The sequence below is a fragment of the Triticum aestivum genome, chromosome 5A (assembly GCF_018294505.1).
Source record: "Triticum aestivum cultivar Chinese Spring chromosome 5A, IWGSC CS RefSeq v2.1, whole genome shotgun sequence".
Lineage (NCBI taxonomy): Eukaryota > Viridiplantae > Streptophyta > Magnoliopsida > Poales > Poaceae > Triticum > Triticum aestivum.
The window spans coordinates 624,903,121-624,921,902 of record NC_057806.1 but is presented as its reverse complement, the minus strand read 5'-3'; positions in this window follow the sequence as shown (position 1 = coordinate 624,921,902).

Here is an 18,782-nt window from a genome sequence, read left to right as displayed (position 1 = left end):
ACTCGCCACATCACACAAATACATAAATAACATTACATTCATCCAAATACACTCAAGGTCCGACTACGGAACCAAAATGAAGATAAACCCCAAATGCAACATAGTCCCCGATCGCCCCAACTGGGCACCACTACTGATCATCTAGGAAAGACACGTAGTAACAACGAGAGTCTTCATCGAACTCCCACTTGAGCTCGGTCATATCATCTGGAGCGGTACCATCAGTCCCTGCATCTGGTTTTGGAAGGAATCTGTGAGTCACGGGGACTTAGCGATCTCACACCCTCGCGATCAAGACCATTTAAGCTTATAGGAAAGGCAAAGGTATGATGTGGAGCTACAGCAAGCGACTAGCCTATATGGTGGCTAACATATTCACAAAATAGAGCGAGAAGAGAAGGCAAAAGCACGGTCGAACAACTATGATCAAGAAGTGATCCTAGAACAACCTACGTCAAGCATTACTCCAACACCGTGTTCACTTCCCGGACTCCGCCGAGAAGAGACCATCACGGTTACACACGCGGTTGGTGTATTTTAATTAAGGTCAACTTCAGGTTTTCTACAATGGACATTAACAAATTCCCATCTGCCCATAACCGCAGGCACGGCTTTCAAAAGTTCAAATCCCTGCAGGGGTGTCCCAACTTAGCCCATCACAAGCTCTCACGGTCAATGAAGGATATTCCTTCTCCCAAGACAATCCGATCAGACTCGGCATCCCGGTTACAAGACATTTCGACAATGGTAAAACAAGACCAGCAAAGCCACCCAGATGTGCCAACAAATCCCGATAGGAGCTGCACATATCTCGTTCTCAGGGCACACCGGATGAGCCAGACGTCGGGTGGGCCAGCCCAGAGTTGCCCCTGGTAGCTCCGGACATCACTCAGTTTGGACCAACACTTAGACAAGCACTGGCCTGGCGGGGTTAAAATAAATATGACCCTCGGGATGCGCGACTCCCAAGGGAAAAAGGCTAGGTGGCGAATGGTAAAACCAATGTTGGGCCTTGCTGGAGGAGTTTTATTCAAAGCGAACTGTCAAGGGGTTCCCATTATAACCCAACCGTGTAAGGAACGCAAAATCCGGGAACATAACACCGATATGACGGAAACTAGGGTGGCAAGAGTGGAACAAAACACCAGGCATAAGGCCGAGCCTTCCACCCTTTACCAAGTATATAGATGCATTAATTAAATAAGAGATATTGTGATATCCCAACAAAATAACCATGTTCCTGTTGGGGAAGGTTGCAGAAAACAAAAAAAATCTACGGTTTCACCAAGATCCATCTATGAGTTGATCTAGCAACGAGTGATCGGATTGCATCTACATACCTTTGTAGATCACGCGCGGAAGCGTTCAAAGAACGGGGATGCGGAAGTCGTACTCGACGTGATCCAAATCACCGGAGATCCTAGCGCCGAACGGACGGTGTCACAGCCCTAGATTATTGTTTGTAAATAGTTGCATCTTCATCCAGGCATCATATTTAAATTTCTGAAACTTGAACTGAGGAATTCTGGAAGCCTCAAAAACTTAAATAAAAGAGGGGCAAAGAACCCTGGAAAATGCATTCAATGTTTTCAAAATGGCCTTACATAATGTTGGTTATATTTTGGCAAGGGTTTTGCACCAAACCAAAAATAATGAACATTTTTGAGGAATATTCTGAGCACTGAATTTAAATCATTACTATATTTGCATTTGGAACTATATTCATAACTTGTATAGAATATATTCCAAATACCCTGAAACATTTTATGTGCTTTTGAAAAGTCCATTAAGCAGCATAAATATTTCAGAGGAGTTTTTGGCATTGTTTGAATTATTTTTTAAATTCAAACAGTGGCAAAACAGATTAAATAAAGAAAACAGAACTGAAATAGAAATAAAAGAGAGAGAGAGAAGGAAGTTACCTGGCCTCACCCGTGCAGCCCACCAGAGCCTGGCCAGCTCCTCCAGCGGCCCAGCCCGCCACCGCTACCCCTGTCGTCTTCCCCCCTCGCCCGAAGCTGCTCGGTGGCGCGCGCGGCCAGCGCCCCGGCCACCTCCTCCCTCCCAGCCTGCCTGGCTCTCCTCGACGCCCCGGTGACGCCACGCACCTCCCGACCCCCCTCTCACTTCTCCCTCGCTCTCTGGACCTCCCTCCCCTCGCTCCTCTGTTTCTCCCCCCATGACCGAGAGTCGCCGTCGCCGCCGCTCGCCAAAACCACGGCCACCGGGCCTCCCTCGCTCCCCCGACTAGCCCAGAGGCTCCGCCTCGACCCCCTCTTCCTCTCCACCGAGCCACGAGGCCCCGGACGCGCTGCAACGCCGCCACCATCGTCGTTTCCGTCGCCGGCCACCGAAGCTCACCGCCGTCGATTCGCGACGTCTGGCGCGTCTCCGAGCCCACTGAGCCACCCTGCTGCCTCCCTGTGAGCTTGCCGTCGTTTCCCCTCACTTCTCTCTCTCGCGCGCGCCCTGTAGCCGCCGCCCCACGAGCACCCGAAGCCGCCGTCCGCCATGGCCGGTGAGCTTCGTGCTCCCGGGCTCCTCCACCTGCGCTCGTTGCCTTCGAGTGCTCCTGACGACCCCAGTAATCCGTAGAGGCCCTCAGCTGACCTCGCCGTGCCGTGTAACGCCGAACCCGAGCACGCCCGAGCTCCGGCCGCCGCTGCCGAGCTCGGGGCCGTCGTCTCCGGCCGCCCTAGCTGCTGCTGCTTGCTGAAACGGGCGCGGGTGAGCTCCAGCTCTCCGTAGCCGCTCTCCTCCGTCCATTTGGACGCCGGAGGAGCGAGCCCGAGCCCTCCGCCGCGCCTGTTGCCACCGGCGACGAACCGCCGGCGTGTTAGGCCCTGTTGACCAGGGGTTTGACCTCCCCTGGGTCATTTACATGTGGGCCCGGGGCCCTGCTAATTTAGTTTAGATGCTAATTAAATTTTAGCTAACCCACTGACTCACTGACAGGTGGGGCCCAGCCCTGTTAATTAACCCAGTTTAGTTTAATTAAATTCTAACTAAACTAATTTCACTGACATGCGGGACCCACTGTCAGGTTTGACTGGACTGTGCCACGTTGACCTGCTGACGTCATCATGACGTCAGGATGACGCAGTAATGTTTTCTGGATTTGTTTTATTCAGAAAATTCCAGAAGTTGTATAAACTTCAATAAATCATAGAAAATTAACCGTAACTCCAAATTAAATAATTTATATATGAAAAATTATCAGAAAAATTCAAGGAATCCATCTGTACCATTTTCATGCATGTTAGAACAACTTGTCACTACTGTTTAGGACAAATGAAGTGAATGGCATTTAAATAATCACATATGGAGTTTGAATTTGAACCTAGGATTCAAACCAACTCCATTTAACTTGTTGCTAGATGCATTAGCTCAAAACACCAGCATGTTGCCATGTCATAGCATGCATCATATTGTGCATTGCATTGATTGTGTTTCCTTCTGTTTGCCGGTGTTGCTCCCTCTCGATAGACGTGTACCGACGATGTGATCGATGACACCGATGAAGAGCTATATTATCTTCAGAAGTGCCAGGCAAGCAAACCCCCTTGTTCATTTCGATAAAACCCTACTCTCTCGCTCCTGCTCTCAGTTATTGCATTAGGACAACAACGATTCAACTGTTACTTGCTGCGGTAGCTGAACCCCTTTATCCTCTGCATGACCTGTCATTCCACAGTAAATAGATGAAACCCACTAGCATGAGTAGGAGTTGTTTGAGCCCTGATGTGCCTACTCATTCATGCTTGTCGTCATGCCTGCTACTGCTTAGAGTTGAGTCAGGTCTGATTCATCGGGGATGAATCAGAGGCGTGTGAACATGTCTTACTATGGGTGAACTAAGTGTGTGAACACGATTTGGTAAAGGTAGCGGTGAGAGGCCATGTAGGAGTACATGGTGGGTTGTCTCATTGCAGCCGTCCTCAGGAACTGAGTTCTGTGTTGGTGATCCATGACCAGCTACTACCACACATTGGAATGCTTAAGTGCCCCTCTCGACTTATTAATCAACTTGATCTCTGTCCAGGAGTTGCAACTAGTTTCTGGTGTTTGTAGGCAGTGTTAGTAGTCTACCAAGTGGCACCCGGTACAGGGTGGGCTTGGGACAGACTAGGCACAGTGGCACGGTGTACCAAGTGGCACCCGTTGGTGGCTGGGAACCCTGCTCACATCGTTTGGGGCCGTGAGCGACACCCCGGCCGGATCTCCTTGCGGATGGAACCCGAATAGGCGATAAACCTGGACTAGAGACTTGTTCGGTTAGTCAGGTCGTGGCCGACTCCCTCGCCCGGCTTCCGCTTGAAGGTTGCCGAGGTACATGACGTGTACAGGGCGGTAAGTGGCGAGAGCGTGTGTGAAGAAGTACACCCCTGCAGGGTTAACATCATCTATTCGAATAGCCGGATTCCTCGGATATGGAAACTTGGACCCCTTGCATAGTTCATAGACAAGTGTAAGTGGATACTCTAAAATACGCAAGATAAGCGTGAGTGCTATGGATGGCGTTCTCGTAGGGAGACGGGAGCGGATCCATAGTGGTGTATTGATATGGTGAATATGTGGACTCGTGTGCGCCACCTCAAAAGAGTTACTTGCAGTCGTAGTTCAGGATAGCCACAGAGTCAAAGCTGGCTTGCTGCAGTTAAACCCCACCATCCCCTTTGTTGATAATGATGCATATGTAGATAGTTCTGATGTAAGTCTTGCTGGGTACATTTGTACTCACGTTTGCCTATTTTATGTTTTTGCAGAGAGACTTCAGTCTCACTAGTAATTCCGCGTGGTCTTCGACGTTTAGCTTGTTACCTCAGCTACGATCTTGTGCCCTCGGCAGGATCTGGTAGATAGTCAGGCTTCTCAGCCTTTTTCATTTATAGTTGTCTGTACTCAGACATGTTAAGCTTCCGCATGTGCTTTGACTTGTATGCTCTGATTGTTGGGTCATGAGACCCATGTTTGTAATATCTCGCTCCTCGGAGCCTATTGAATAATTACTTGAGTTGTAGAGTCATGTTGTGATGCCATGTTGTATCTGCACATATCGAGCATATTGTGTGTATGTTGTTGAAATGCTTGGTATGTGTGGGATCTGACTATCTAGTTGTTTATCCTTAGTAGCCTCTCTTACCGGGAAATGTCTCCTAGTGTTTCCACTGAGCCATGGTAGCTTGCTACTGCTCCGGAACACTTAGGCTGGCCGGCATGTGTCCTTCTTCGTTCCTGTGTCTGTCCCTTCGGGGAAATGTCACGCGATGAATACCGGAGTCCTGTTAGCCCGCTACAGCCCGGTTCACCGGAGTCCTGCTAGCCCAGTGCTACAGCCTGGATTCACTCGCTGATGACCGACACGTTCGATGTTGGGTCATGGATGCCTGTCCCTGTAAGTTTGTGCCACTTTGGGTTTACGACTAGCCATGTCAGCCCGGGCTCCTTACCATATGGATGCTAGCGACACTATCATATACGTGTGCCAAAAGACGCAAACGGTCCCGGGCAAAGGTAAGGCGACACCCGTGGGAATACCGTGCGTGAGGCCGCAAAGTGATATGGGGTGTTACATGCTAGATCGATGTGGCATTGAGTCGGGGTCCTGACAGCGTTGGTATCAGAGCTTGACTGTCTGTAGGATTACCAAGCCAAACTGGTCGAAGTTGAGTCTAGAAATGCTTTAGTTATATGTAAGGGAATTGATTGTGGGATGAAACGTAAGGCTCTTTTTACTCCTTATACCTTATGCCCTTCTGATCTGAGTCATCTTATCTTTCCTACGGGGATTAAGAACTAGGCTATCTCTTCTTTCTATCAGGATCACGTGTTACTAATCCGTAGACTTATAAGATTGTTGGATTTAAGCTTGAGTTCAGTTTCTACTACTTCCGTACGTTAACTGTTGATCTCGAAACCTTGATATTGTGTTTCTGAGTGGTTATGCCACCATTTTTGTGAATGTCTCAAATCTTTTCTGAGCATTTACAGCCGTTATGCTGTCCGAGTCATCCCAGGTTTCTAAATAGTCGGATGCATTTGCAAATCCCTTCCTCCTGTTTCCGATGTGCCTTTGGTCAGATTAATCACACAAATCAGTGAGTTGAGGTACTTTATTGCCTTGACATATATGTTGGAGCTAGTATTATGACCCTAGGTGTCTTAGGGGATCATCTAGTAATTTAGCCATGATTTGTGTTCCCAGTGTGATGATTCTGGCCATCATTCTCGAAAGCATCCCGTGATGCTACTTAGTAGTAGGTATTCTATTCCTGGGTTCTTGAACCCGAGATTCACTCTACTTACTTCATGTTGATAGTAATTGCTAGCTCCCTTAGGTTATTAGTAACCTTTGCGATAGTCCTTGAAGTCCGTGGTATCTTCTTCTTCCAAATACCATGAACTACTTATGGCAGAAGTTCCTCGTTAAACTGAACAATCACAACCAGAGTGCTCTTGATGAGTTCTCCATTATATATTGTGGCTCTGCCAGTTCTACCTTTCTGCATGGGTTACCCGGAAGAATTATGTTGAACTTCGCTCGACATACTAATCTATGCATCCACAACTCAGAAAGTTATATGTTCCTCGAGTTGTTCCCCTTTAGTTGTTTTCTGACCCTCGTCTATCAGTTGATAGTCAAGATTATGTGTGCATTCATTCATCGATGCCTATTACTCTTGTGGTCCGTCAAGCCATTCTATCGCAGAATGACTAGGAGAAACAAACTCCAGTACCTCTTCCATATCCAGGATTGGGTCAAAGAAGTTGTGCTCCGCAGATCAAATTGCTAATCCAGCTTTTGTTCTGTTCTACCTTGGAGTATTACCATCTTTATATCGGGATTGTTATAGGAATTGCACACCATCCTATGAACTCTTGGTACAGTGATACTTCTTGCCATCATTAGTCATTCCTCGGTCTTCGTGTTGATGCAACCGGAATACCGACAAATGAATTGTGATGTGTGAAATCAATACGCCTAGCAACCTCGTTGCTGGGTAGTTAAAGGACAATAATTTCATTCTTAGTGTGTTGGTTATTGAATCATCATTCTAAGATTGATCGTGCTACCTAGTCCATTCTCCTGGTTCACTCCTCGATCGATGAGTTAGGATTATTTCAAATCCTTGCTCTATTGATCATATCGTCTTGCCCTGAAAAGCAAGATTGTTCTCGAGCTTAGTAACATACCGGTGGTTCGTGATTTTCTGAATATCTTCTCAGAAGTATTACCAGGTTGTCACCTGACCGCTATGTTGAGCTCGTGATCAAGTTGGTTTCTTGTGAACCACCTTCTCTCCAAGAGTCGGTGTTAGATATCCCTGAGCTAGTTGGTTAAGCTAAACGACAACTTGGAGGGTTGGAAGATAAAAGCTTGCCTGACTTAGTTCGTTCCAAAGGGATATTCTTGTGTAGTGTGTATTGAAGAAAGATGATATCTTCATCGATTGGTCCCTGTGATCAGTTGCTGGACCTATTGTCTTATCAATCCTTTGATTTGAGTGTGGGCTATCGTCAAATCAAGTCAGAACCAACGATGTTCGTAATGTTGTCTTACTCGTGGTTGATCCCTCGAGCATACACCATTATATCTTTTGGGTCTGATCAATGCTATCACCGTGTTCACATGATGGTGGAAGTCCAGTGATATGGAAATTCCGATGAGTTGTTGTTGAGCCCATTGACAACATCCTTATCTCCTCCATGATGTTGTTGAACATTAAGTTAGTGTTGGAAACTTTTGAAAGCATTTTCTTCATGCTAGCTCATGAAGTACTTGTTTGATGAAAGGTGTGACTTCCTTTGATTCACGTGCATTTTGATGTAAGTTGCCGCCGTGAATTCGAGAAAGCATGTTTTTACCTCCTTTGGAATCGTCCCAAGTCAGTCATGCACGTGCGAAGAATTCTGTGGTCTGTTAGACTGATCATCTTCATTCCATATGTATATCCTAGCACACCAAGCCACTGATTGACTTGTTCAAGGAAAAGAAGTCTATGCTTGGGATCTAATCCATGGACTTGCGTAAAGACTTCGATATCCTCGATGATGGCTCCCAACCAGAACTCGGTAGTGTTTTATTGTAAGACTACCATGTGGGCATGCTTGTCTGGGACAACGTGTTCACATGTTTGTAGCAGAACCAGCTCATGTTTTGGAGCTTGCTATCGTAGTTCATTTCCCGAGAATCTCGCAACGTCATCTCGTCGATTTGTGTTGCAAACTTTCATTTTTCTTCCTGGACTCGATGAGTCTGGAATAACCTGACACCAACCAGATCTGAATCTCAGGCAGATATGATGGTTGGAACATTTCCCAAGAACTATAATATTGGTCCCTCGATAACCGGTAAAGTGGATGTCGTGGCCAACACACCCAGCCGGAAGACCTATTATTGTAGTATCTTGTTTGAGGAAGTTGGCCACCTCCCCATAAGGATTTCGTAGGATTTACCTCCGTAACTGTTTCTTATGGATTCTATTGCTCCCGAAGTCCGACCTTTACTTGATGTTCTAGTTATCAAACCATATCTATGAATGGGTTACACTAGCACGTCAAGGAGAACATTAGAAGCGGAGTGCTAAATGTCTCTCGGTCGATCACCCAGATTTTGTTTCCTTGGCCTCGCTAGGGTGAAACCTGAGTTGATGTTATCTTCCTATGCATCTGCATCGTCCATCGTTGTTCATCATGGTGGTATGTTGTGTTGCCAGGATCCTTGACACGGATATTGGTAAATCCCTGATGAATATGGAAATGCTCAAGTTCTTGAGAGCACGCACAAGCGCTACGTGTTATCATCGGCACTAGCTGGGTTTGCTCTCAGTTCCCTCGGCAATGCTATGATCTATTCAAACAGTGAATTCACTCTCTATTGTTGGGTTCTTCCCCAGTTACCAGAATCATTCCCAACATTTGCATTTTGTTCCCAGCTTGCACCGCCACTGTGCCATTCTACCATGGGTCTCTTCCATTTCCGGTGATAAGCAAATTCATCCATTACGTTGTCTTCAACAAGGTAATCCACATCATCGAAGTTTGAGTATGCCATTCCACCGACCCCCTCCAAACGATCGCTCGAGAATTGTCTTAGGCTGGTTTAAAGAGTTTCAATGATCTCTGAATCAAAAGTAATTCTTTTTGCCACTTAAGGGGATATCTCTACGAGTCACCTTCCCTAAGGTGTATCGTTATGGTATCATGGCAACTCAACTCCTCGCTACGTGACAATCGTTTACCACATTCTTGAGTCTGGAATTGTTGTCTACCTAGTGAACCTTTGTCATCTGCTTCACTCCAATTCCTATGGATGTGTACTTCGTCTCTCAGCTCGAGAGATGTTGTTATGTCTCATTACGTGAGTTGTTCGATCTTCGAGAAGATCGACCCTTCTAGAGTCTCCTTCTTCCCTCCATGTCATGTTGACAGGAATTTTCAAGGCAAGACTTCAAGACAATGATGGTGATCGAATCAACGTTCATTCGAAGTGCAACCTGGATCGTGAAGATTGTACTAGTTTGCATTTCTCCTTCATCCTACCCTACGCTTGAATCTCGAGACGAGATTTTTGTTTAGTGGGGGTGAGTTGTCACAGCCCTAGATTATTGTTTGTAAATAGTTGCATCTTCATCCAGGCATCATATTTAAATTTCTGAAACTTGAACTGAGGAATTCTGGAAGCCTCAAAAACTTAAATAAAAGAGGGGCAAAGAACCCTGGAAAATGCATTCAATGTTTTCAAAATGGCCTTACATAATGTTGGTTATATTTTGGCAAGGGTTTTGCACCAAACCAAAAATAATGAACATTTTTGAGGAATATTCTGAGCACTGAATTTAAATCATTACTATATTTGCATTTGGAACTATATTCATAACTTGTATAGAATATATTTCCAAATACCCTGAAACATTTTATGTGCTTTTGGAAAAGTCCATTAAGCAGCATAAATATTTTCAGAGGAGTTTTTGGCATTGTTTGAATTATTTTTTAAATTCAAACAGTGGCAAAACAGATTAAATAAAAGAAAACAGAACTGAAATAGAAATAAAAGAGAGAGAGAGAAGGAAGTTACCTGGCCTCACCCGTGCAGCCCACCAGAGCCTGGCCCAGCTCCTCCAGCGGCCCAGCCCGCCACCGCTACCCCCTGTCGTCTTCCCCCCCTCGCCCCGAAGCTGCTCGGTGGCGCGCGCGGCCACGCGCCCCGGCCACCTCCTCCCTCCCAGCCTGCCTGGCTCCTCCTCGACGCCCCGGTGACGCCACGCACCTCCCCGACCCCCCTCTCACTTCTCCCTCGCTCTCTGGACCTCCCTCCCCCTCGCTCCTCTGTTTCTCCCCCCATGACCGAGAGTCGCCGTCGCCGCCGCTCGCCAAAACCACGGCCACCGGGCCTCCCTCGCTCCCCCGACTAGCCCAGAGGCTCCGCCTCGACCCCCTCTTCCTCTCCACCGAGCCACGAGGCCCCGGACGCGCTGCAACGCCGCCACCATCGTCGTTTCCGTCGCCGGCCACCGAAGCTCACCGCCGTCGATTCGCGACGTCTGGCGCGTCTCCGAGCCCACTGAGCCACCCTGCTGCCTCCCTGTGAGCTTGCCGTCGTTTCCCCTCACTTCTCTCTCTCGCGCGCGCCCTGTAGCCGCCGCCCCACGAGCACCCGAAGCCGCCGTCCGCCATGGCCGGTGAGCTTCGTGCTCCCGGGCTCCTCCACCTGCGCTCGTTGCCTTCGAGTGCTCCTGACGACCCCAGTAATCCGTAGAGGCCCTCAGCTGACCTCGCCGTGCCGTGTAACGCCGAACCCGAGCACGCCCGAGCTCCGGCCGCCGCTGCCGAGCTCGGGGCCGTCGTCTCCGGCCGCCCTAGCTGCTGCTGCTTGCTGAAACGGGCGCGGGTGAGCTCCAGCTCTCCGTAGCCGCTCTCCTCCGTCCATTTGGACGCCGGAGGAGCGAGCCCGAGCCCTCCGCCGCGCCTGTTGCCACCGGCGACGAACCGCCGGCGTGTTAGGCCCTGTTGACCAGGGGTTTGACCTCCCCTGGGTCATTTACATGTGGGCCCGGGGCCCTGCTAATTTAGTTTAGATGCTAATTAAATTTTAGCTAACCCACTGACTCACTGACAGGTGGGGCCCAGCCCTGTTAATTAACCCAGTTTAGTTTAATTAAATTCTAACTAAACTAATTTCACTGACGTGTGGACCCCACACGTCAGGTTTGACCTGGACCGCCCGTTGACCTGCTGAGGTCAGCATGAGGTCATGCTGACGCCATAATTCATTTTCTGGAATTATTTTAATTCTAAATATTCAGGAAATTCCAGAAAATGCCTAAAACTTCTAAAAATCATAGAAAATTAACCGTAACTCCAAATTAAATAAATTATATATGAAAAATTATCAGAAAAATTCAAGGAATCCATCTGTACCATTTTCATGCATGTTAGAACAACTTATCACTACTGTTTAGGACAAATGAAGTGAATGACATTTAAATAACCCCATATGGAGTTTGAATTTGAATTTTGGATTCAAACCAACTTCATTTAATCTGGTTTTAGGTGCATTAGCCCAAAACACATTCATATTGCCATGTCATAGCATGCATCATATTGTGCATTGCATTGATCGTGTCTTTTCTGTATTTGCCGGTAATTGTCCCCTCTCGATAGACGTGACACCGATGATGCGATCGTTGACACTGACGAAGACTCAATGTTATCTTCAGAAGTGCCAGGCAAGCAAAACCCCCTTGTTCATTCCGATAAAATCCCACTCTCTCGCTCCTGCTCTCTTTTTACTGCATTAGGACAACACCGAATCATCTGTTACATGCTGCGGTAGTTGAACCCCTTTATCCTCTGCATGACCTGTCATTGCCACAGTAAATAGATGAAACCCACTAGCATGAGTAGGAGTTGTTTGAGCCCTGTTGTGCCTACTCATTCATGCTTGTTTGTCATGCCTGCTATTGCTTAGAGTCGAGTCAGGTCTGATTCATCGGGGATGAATCAGAGGTGTGTGAACATGTCCTACTGTGTGTGAGCTAAGTGTGTGAACACGATTTGGTAAAGGTAGCGGTGAGAGGCCATGTAGGAGTACATGGTGGGTTGTCTCATTGTAGCCGTCCTCAGGAACTGAGTTCTGTGTTTGTGATCCATGATTCAGCTACTACCATACATTGGGCCCTGAAATATGACCCCGCTCGACTTCTTATTCACCCTTGTCCTCTGTCCAGGAGTTGCAAGTAGTTTCTGGTGTTTGTAGTATGCTGGAGGCCGTGGACAGCGCTGACCGTAGGGGTGGGCTGTGATGCGGTAGGCACGTGGCCGGGTATACCGGGCGCCTGTTTGGTGTCACGGAACCCTGTTCACATCGTTTGGGGCTGTGAGCGAAACTCCGGCCGGATCTCCTCATGGATGGAACCCGAATAGGCGATAAACCTGGACTAGAGACTTGAGTGTTTAGGTAGGTCGTGGTCTACACCCACGTCGGCTTTCGCTTGAAGTCTGCCGAGCACATGTCGTGTGCAGACGCTAAGTGGTGGAAACATGTATGAAGAAGTACACCCCTGCAGGGTTAACCTAATCTATTCGAATAGCCGTGTCCATGGAAAAGGACTTCTGGGTTGCTTATATCAGTTCATAGACAAGTGAAAGTGGATACTCTAAAATACGCAAGATAAGCGTGAGTGCTATGGATGGCGTTCTCGTAGGGGAACGGGAGCGGATCCATAGTGGTGTATTGCTATGGTGAATATGTGGACTCGTGTGCGCCACCTCAAAAGAGTCGCTTGCAGTCGTAGTTTAGGATAGCCACCGAGTCAAAGCTGGCTTGCTGCAGTTAAACCCCACCATCCCCTTGTTGAAAATGATGCATATGTAGTTAGTTCTGATGTAAGTCTTGCTGGGTACATTTGTACTCACGTTTGCCTATTTTATGTTTTTGCAGAGAGACTTCAGTCTCACTAGTAGTTCCACGTGGACTTCGACGTTTAGCTTGTTACCTCAGCTACGATCTTGTGCCCTCGGCAGGATCTGGTAGATAGTCAGGCTTCTCAGCCTTTTTCATTTATAGATGTCTGTACTCAGACATGATAGCTTCCGCTTGTGCTTTGATTTGTATGCTCTGATTGTTGGGTCATGAGACCCCTGTTTGTAATACCTCGCTCCTCGGAGCCTAATGAATAAATTACTTGAGTCGTAGAGTCATGTTGTGATGCCATGTTGTATTTGCACATATCGAGCATATTGTGTGTATGTTATTGAAATGCTTGATATGTGTGGGATCTGGCTATCTAGTTGTTTATCCTTAGTAGCCTCTCTTACCGGGAAATGTCTCCTAGTGTTTCCACTGAGCCATGGTAGCTTGCTACTGCTCCGGAACACTTAGGCTGGCCGGCATGTGTCCTTCTTCGTTCCTGTGTCTGTCCCTTCGGGGAAATGTCACGCGATGAATACCGGAGTCCTGTTAGCCCGCTACAGCCCGGTTCACTGGAGTCCTGCTAGCCCAGTGCTACAGCCTGGATTCACTCGCTGATGACCGACACGTTCGATGTTGGGTCATGGATGCCTGTCCCTGTAAGTTTGTGCCACTTTGGGTTTACGACTAGCCATGTCAGCCCGGGCTCCTTACCATATGGATGCTAGCGACACTATCATATACGTGTGCCAAAAGACGCAAATGGTCCCGGGCAAAGGTAAGGCGACACCCGTGGGAATACCGTGCGTGAGGCCGCAAAGTGATATGGGGTGTTACATGCTAGATCGATGTGGCATTGAGTCGGGGTCCTGACAGACGGCACCTCCGCGTTCAACACACGTACGGTCAGTGTGACGTCTCCTCCTTCTGGATCCAGCAAGGGGGAAGGAGAGGTTGATGAAGATCCAGCAGCACGACGGCGTGGTGGTGGATGCAGGGGTCACCACAGCAGGGCTTCGCCGTTCTACTACGAGAGGCAGAGGTGTTGCAGGGGAGAGGGAGGCGCCAAGACTCAAGGGTGCGGCTGCCCCCTCCCTCCCCCCCTTTATATAGGCCCCCTAGGGGGTGCGCCGGCCCTAGGAGATGGGATGTCCTAGGGGGGCGGCGGCCAAGGGGTGGAGTGCCCCCCAAGCCAGGTGGGGCGCCCCCCCACCCTAGGGTTCCCAACCCTAGGCACATGGGGTGGGCCAAGGGGGCGCACCAGCCCACTATGGGCTGGTTCCCCTACCCACTTTGGCCCATGGGGCCCTCCGGGATGGGTGGCCCCACCCGGTGGACCCCCGGGACCCTTCCGGTGGTCCCGGTACAATACCGGTGACCCCCGAAACTCTCCCGATGGCCGAAACTGCACTTCCTATATATAATTCTTCACCTCCGAACCATTCCGGAACTCCTCGTGACGTCCAGGATCTCATCCGGGACTCCGAACAACTTTCGGGTTACTACATAAGTCTTATCAAGGTATGTGCTTTGTGAAAGACCTATGAGGCGTCTTGATCTATCTCTATAGATCTTGATGCCTAATATATAAGCAGATTCTCCAAGGTCCTTCATTGAAAAACTCTTATTCAAGTAGGCCTTAATGTTGTCCAAAAGTTCTATATCATTTCCCATCAAAAGTATGTCATCTACATATAATATGAGAAATGCTACAGAGCTCCCACTCACTTTCTTGTAAACGCAGGCTTCTCCATAAGTCTGCATAAACCCAAACGCTTTGATCATCTCATCAAAGCGAATGTTCCAACTCCGAGATGCTTGCACCAGCCCATAAATCGAGCGTTGGAGCTTGCACACCTTTTCAGCATTCTTAGGATCGACAAAACCTTCCGGCTGCATCATATACAGTTCTTCCTTAAGATAACCGTTAAGGAATGCCGTTTTGACGTCCATTTGCCATATCTCATAATCATAGTATGTGGCAATTGCTAACATGATTCGGACGGACTTCAGCTTTGCCACGGGAGAGAATGTCTCATCGTAGTCAACCCCTTGAACTTGTCGATAACCCTTAGCGACAAGCCTAGCTTTATAGATGGTCACATTACCATCCACGTCTATCTTCTTCTTAAAGATCCATTTATTTTCTATTGCTCGCCGATCATCGGGCAAGTCAGTCAAAGTCCATACTTCGTTTTCATACATGGATCCTATCTCGGATTTCATGGCTTCCAGTCATTTGTCGGAATCTGGGCCCGCCATTGCTTCTTCATAGTTCGAAGGTTCACCGTTGTCTAACAACATGATTTCCAAGACAGGGTTGCCGTACCACTCTGGTGCGGAACATGTCCTTGTGGACCTTTGAAGTTCAGTAGGAGCTTGATCAGAAATATCTTGATCATCATCATTAACTTCCTCTCTAATTGGTGCAGGCACCACAGGAACATTTTCCTGAGCTGCGCTACTCTCTGCTTCAAGAGGCAGTACTTCATCAAGCTCTACTTTCCTCCCACTTACTTCTTTCGAGAGAAACTCTTTCTCTAGAAAGGATCCATTCTTGGCAACAAAGATCTTGCCTTCAGATCTGAGGTAGAAGGTATACCCGATAGTTTCTTTAGGGTATCCTATGAAGACACATTTTTCCGACTTGGGTTCGAGCTTTTCAGGTTGAAGTTTCTTGACATAAGCATCGCATCCCCAAACTTTTAGAAACGACAGCTTAGGCTTCTTCCCAAACCATAATTCATACGGTGTCATCTCAACGGATTTCGACAGAGCCCTATTTAAAGTGAATGCGGCAGTCTCTAAAGCATAGCCCCAAAATGACAGCGGTAAATCGGTAAGAGACATCATAGATCGCACCATATCCAATAGAGTGTGATTATGACATTCGGACACACCATTACGCTGAGGTGTTCCAGGCGGCGTGAGTTGTGAAACTATTCCACATTTTCTTAAGTGTGTGCCAAATTCGTGACTCAAGTATTCTCCTCCACGATCTGATCGCAAAAACTTGATTTTTCTGTCACGTTGATTTTTAACCTCACTCTAAAATTCCTTGAACTTTTCAAAGGTTTCGGACTTGTGTTCCATTAAGTAGACATACCCATATCTACTCAAGTCATCAGTGAGGGTGAGAACATAACGATAGCCACCACGAGCCTCAACACTCATTGGACCGCACACATCAGTATGTATGATTTCCAATAGGTTGGTTGCTCGCTCCATTGTTCCTGAGAACAGAGTCTTGGTCATCTTACCCATGAGGCATTGTTCGCACATGTCAAATGATTCGTAATCAAGAGACTCTAAAAGTCCATCTGCATGGAGCTTCTTCATGCGTTTGACACCTATGTGACCAAGGCGGCAGTGCCACAAGTATGTGGGACTATCATTATCAACCTTACATCTTTTGGTGTTCACACTATGAATATGTGTAGCATTATGCTCGAGATTCATTAAGAATAAACCATTCACTATAGGAGCGTGACCATAAAACATATCTCTCATATAAATAGAACAACCATTATTCTCGGATTTAAATGAGTAGCCATCTCGAATTAAACGAGATCCTGATACAATGTTCATGCTCAAAGATGGTACTAAATAACAATTACTGAGGTTTAAAACTAATCCCGTGGGTAAATGTAGAGGTAGCGTGCCGACGGTGATCACATCGACCTTGGAACCATTCCCGACGCGCATCATCACCTCGTTCTTCGCCAGTCTCCGTTTATTCCGCAGCTCCTGCTTTGAGTTACAAATGTGAGCAACCGCACCGGTATCAAATACCCAGGAGCTACTACGAATACTCGTAAGGTACACATCAATTACATGTATATCACATATACCTTTTGTGTTGCCGGCCTTCTTGTCCGCTAAGTATTTGGGGCAGTTCCGCTTCCAGTGACCACTTCCCTTGCAATAAAAGCACTCAGTCTCGGGCTTGGGTCCATTCTTTGGCTTCTTCCCGGCAGCTTGCTTACCGGGCGCGGCAACTCCCTTGCCGTCCTTCTTGAAGTTCTTTTTACCCTTGCCTTTCTTGAACTTGGTGGTTTTATTGACCATCAACACTTGATGTTCCTTTTTGACTTCTACCTCTGCTGATTTTAGCATTAAAAATACCTCAGGAATGGTCTTTTCCATCCCCTGCATATTGAAGTTCATCACAAAGCTCTTGTAGCTCGGTGGAAGCGACTGAAGGATTCTGTCAATGACCGCGTCATCCGGGAGATTAACTCCCAGCTGAGTTAAGCGGTTATGTAATCCAGACATAGTGAGTATGTGCTCACTGACAGAACTATTTTTCCTCCATCTTACAGCTGAAGAACTTGTCGGAGACTTCATATCTCTCGACCCAGGCATGAGCTTGAAAAACCATTTTCAGCTCTTCGAACATCTCATATGCTCCGTGTCTCTCAAAACACTTTTGGAGCCCCGGTTCTAAGCTGTAAAGCATGCCGCACTCAACGAGGGAGTAGTCATCAGCACGTGTCTGCCAAGCGTTCATAACGTCTTGGTTCTGTGGGATGGGTGCGTCACCTAGCGGTGCTTCTAGGACATAATCTTTCTTGGCAGCTATGAGGATGATCCTCAGGTTCCAGACCTAGTCCATATAATTGCTGCCATCGTCTTTCAGCTTGGTTTTCTCTAGGAACGCGTTGAAGTTGAGGACAACGTGGGCCATTTGATCTACAAGACATATTGTAAAGATTTTAGACTAAGTTCATGATAATTAAGTTCATATAATCAAATTATATAATGAACTCCCACTCAGATAGACATCCGTCCCGTCATCTAAGTATAACATGATCCGAGTTAACTAGGCCGTGTCCAATCATCACGTGAGACGGACTAGTCAACATCGGTGAACATCTTCATGTTGATCGTATCTTCTATACGACTCATGCTTGACCTTTCGGTCTTCTGTGTTCCGAGGCCATGTCTGTACATGCTAGGCTCGCCAAGTCAACCTAAGTGTTTGCATGTGTAAATCTGTCTTACACCCGTTGTATGTGAACGTTGGAATCTATCACACCCGATCATCACGTGGTGCTTCGAAACAACGAACTGTCGCAACGATGTACAGTTAGGGGGAACACTTTCTTGAAATTATTATGAGGGATCATCTTATTTAATACCGTCGTTCTAAGTAAAAGATGCAAAAACATGATAAACATCACATGCAATCAAATAATAATAGTGACATGATATGGCCAATATCACATAGCTCCTTTGATCTCCATCTTGGGGCTCCATGATCATCTTGTCACCGGCATGACACCAGGATCTCCATCATCATGATCTCCATCATCGTGTCTCCATGAAGTTGCTCGCCAACTATTACTTCTACTACTATGGCTAACACGTTTAGCAATAAAGTAAAGTAATTTACATGGCGTTTCTCAATGACACGCAGGTCATACAAAAATGAAAGACAACTCCTATGGCTCCTGCCGGTTGTCATACTCATCGACATGCAAGTCGTGATTCCTATTACAAGAACATGATCTCATACATCACATATATATCATTCATCATTCATCACAACTTTGGCCATATCACATCACAAAGCACTTGCTGCAAAAACAAGTTAGACGTCCTCTAATTGTTGTTGCAAGTTTTACGTGGCTGCAAAAGGGTTCTAGCAAGAACGTTTTCTTACCTACGTGAAAGCCACAACGTGATTTGTCAACTTCTATTTACCCTTCATAAGGACCCTTTTCATAGAATCCGCTCCAACTAAAGTGGGAGAGACAGACACCCGCTAGCCACCTTATGCAACTAGTGCATGTCAGTCGGTGGAACCAGTCTCACATAAGCGTACGTGTAAGGTCGGTCCGGGCCGCTTCATCCCACAATACCACTG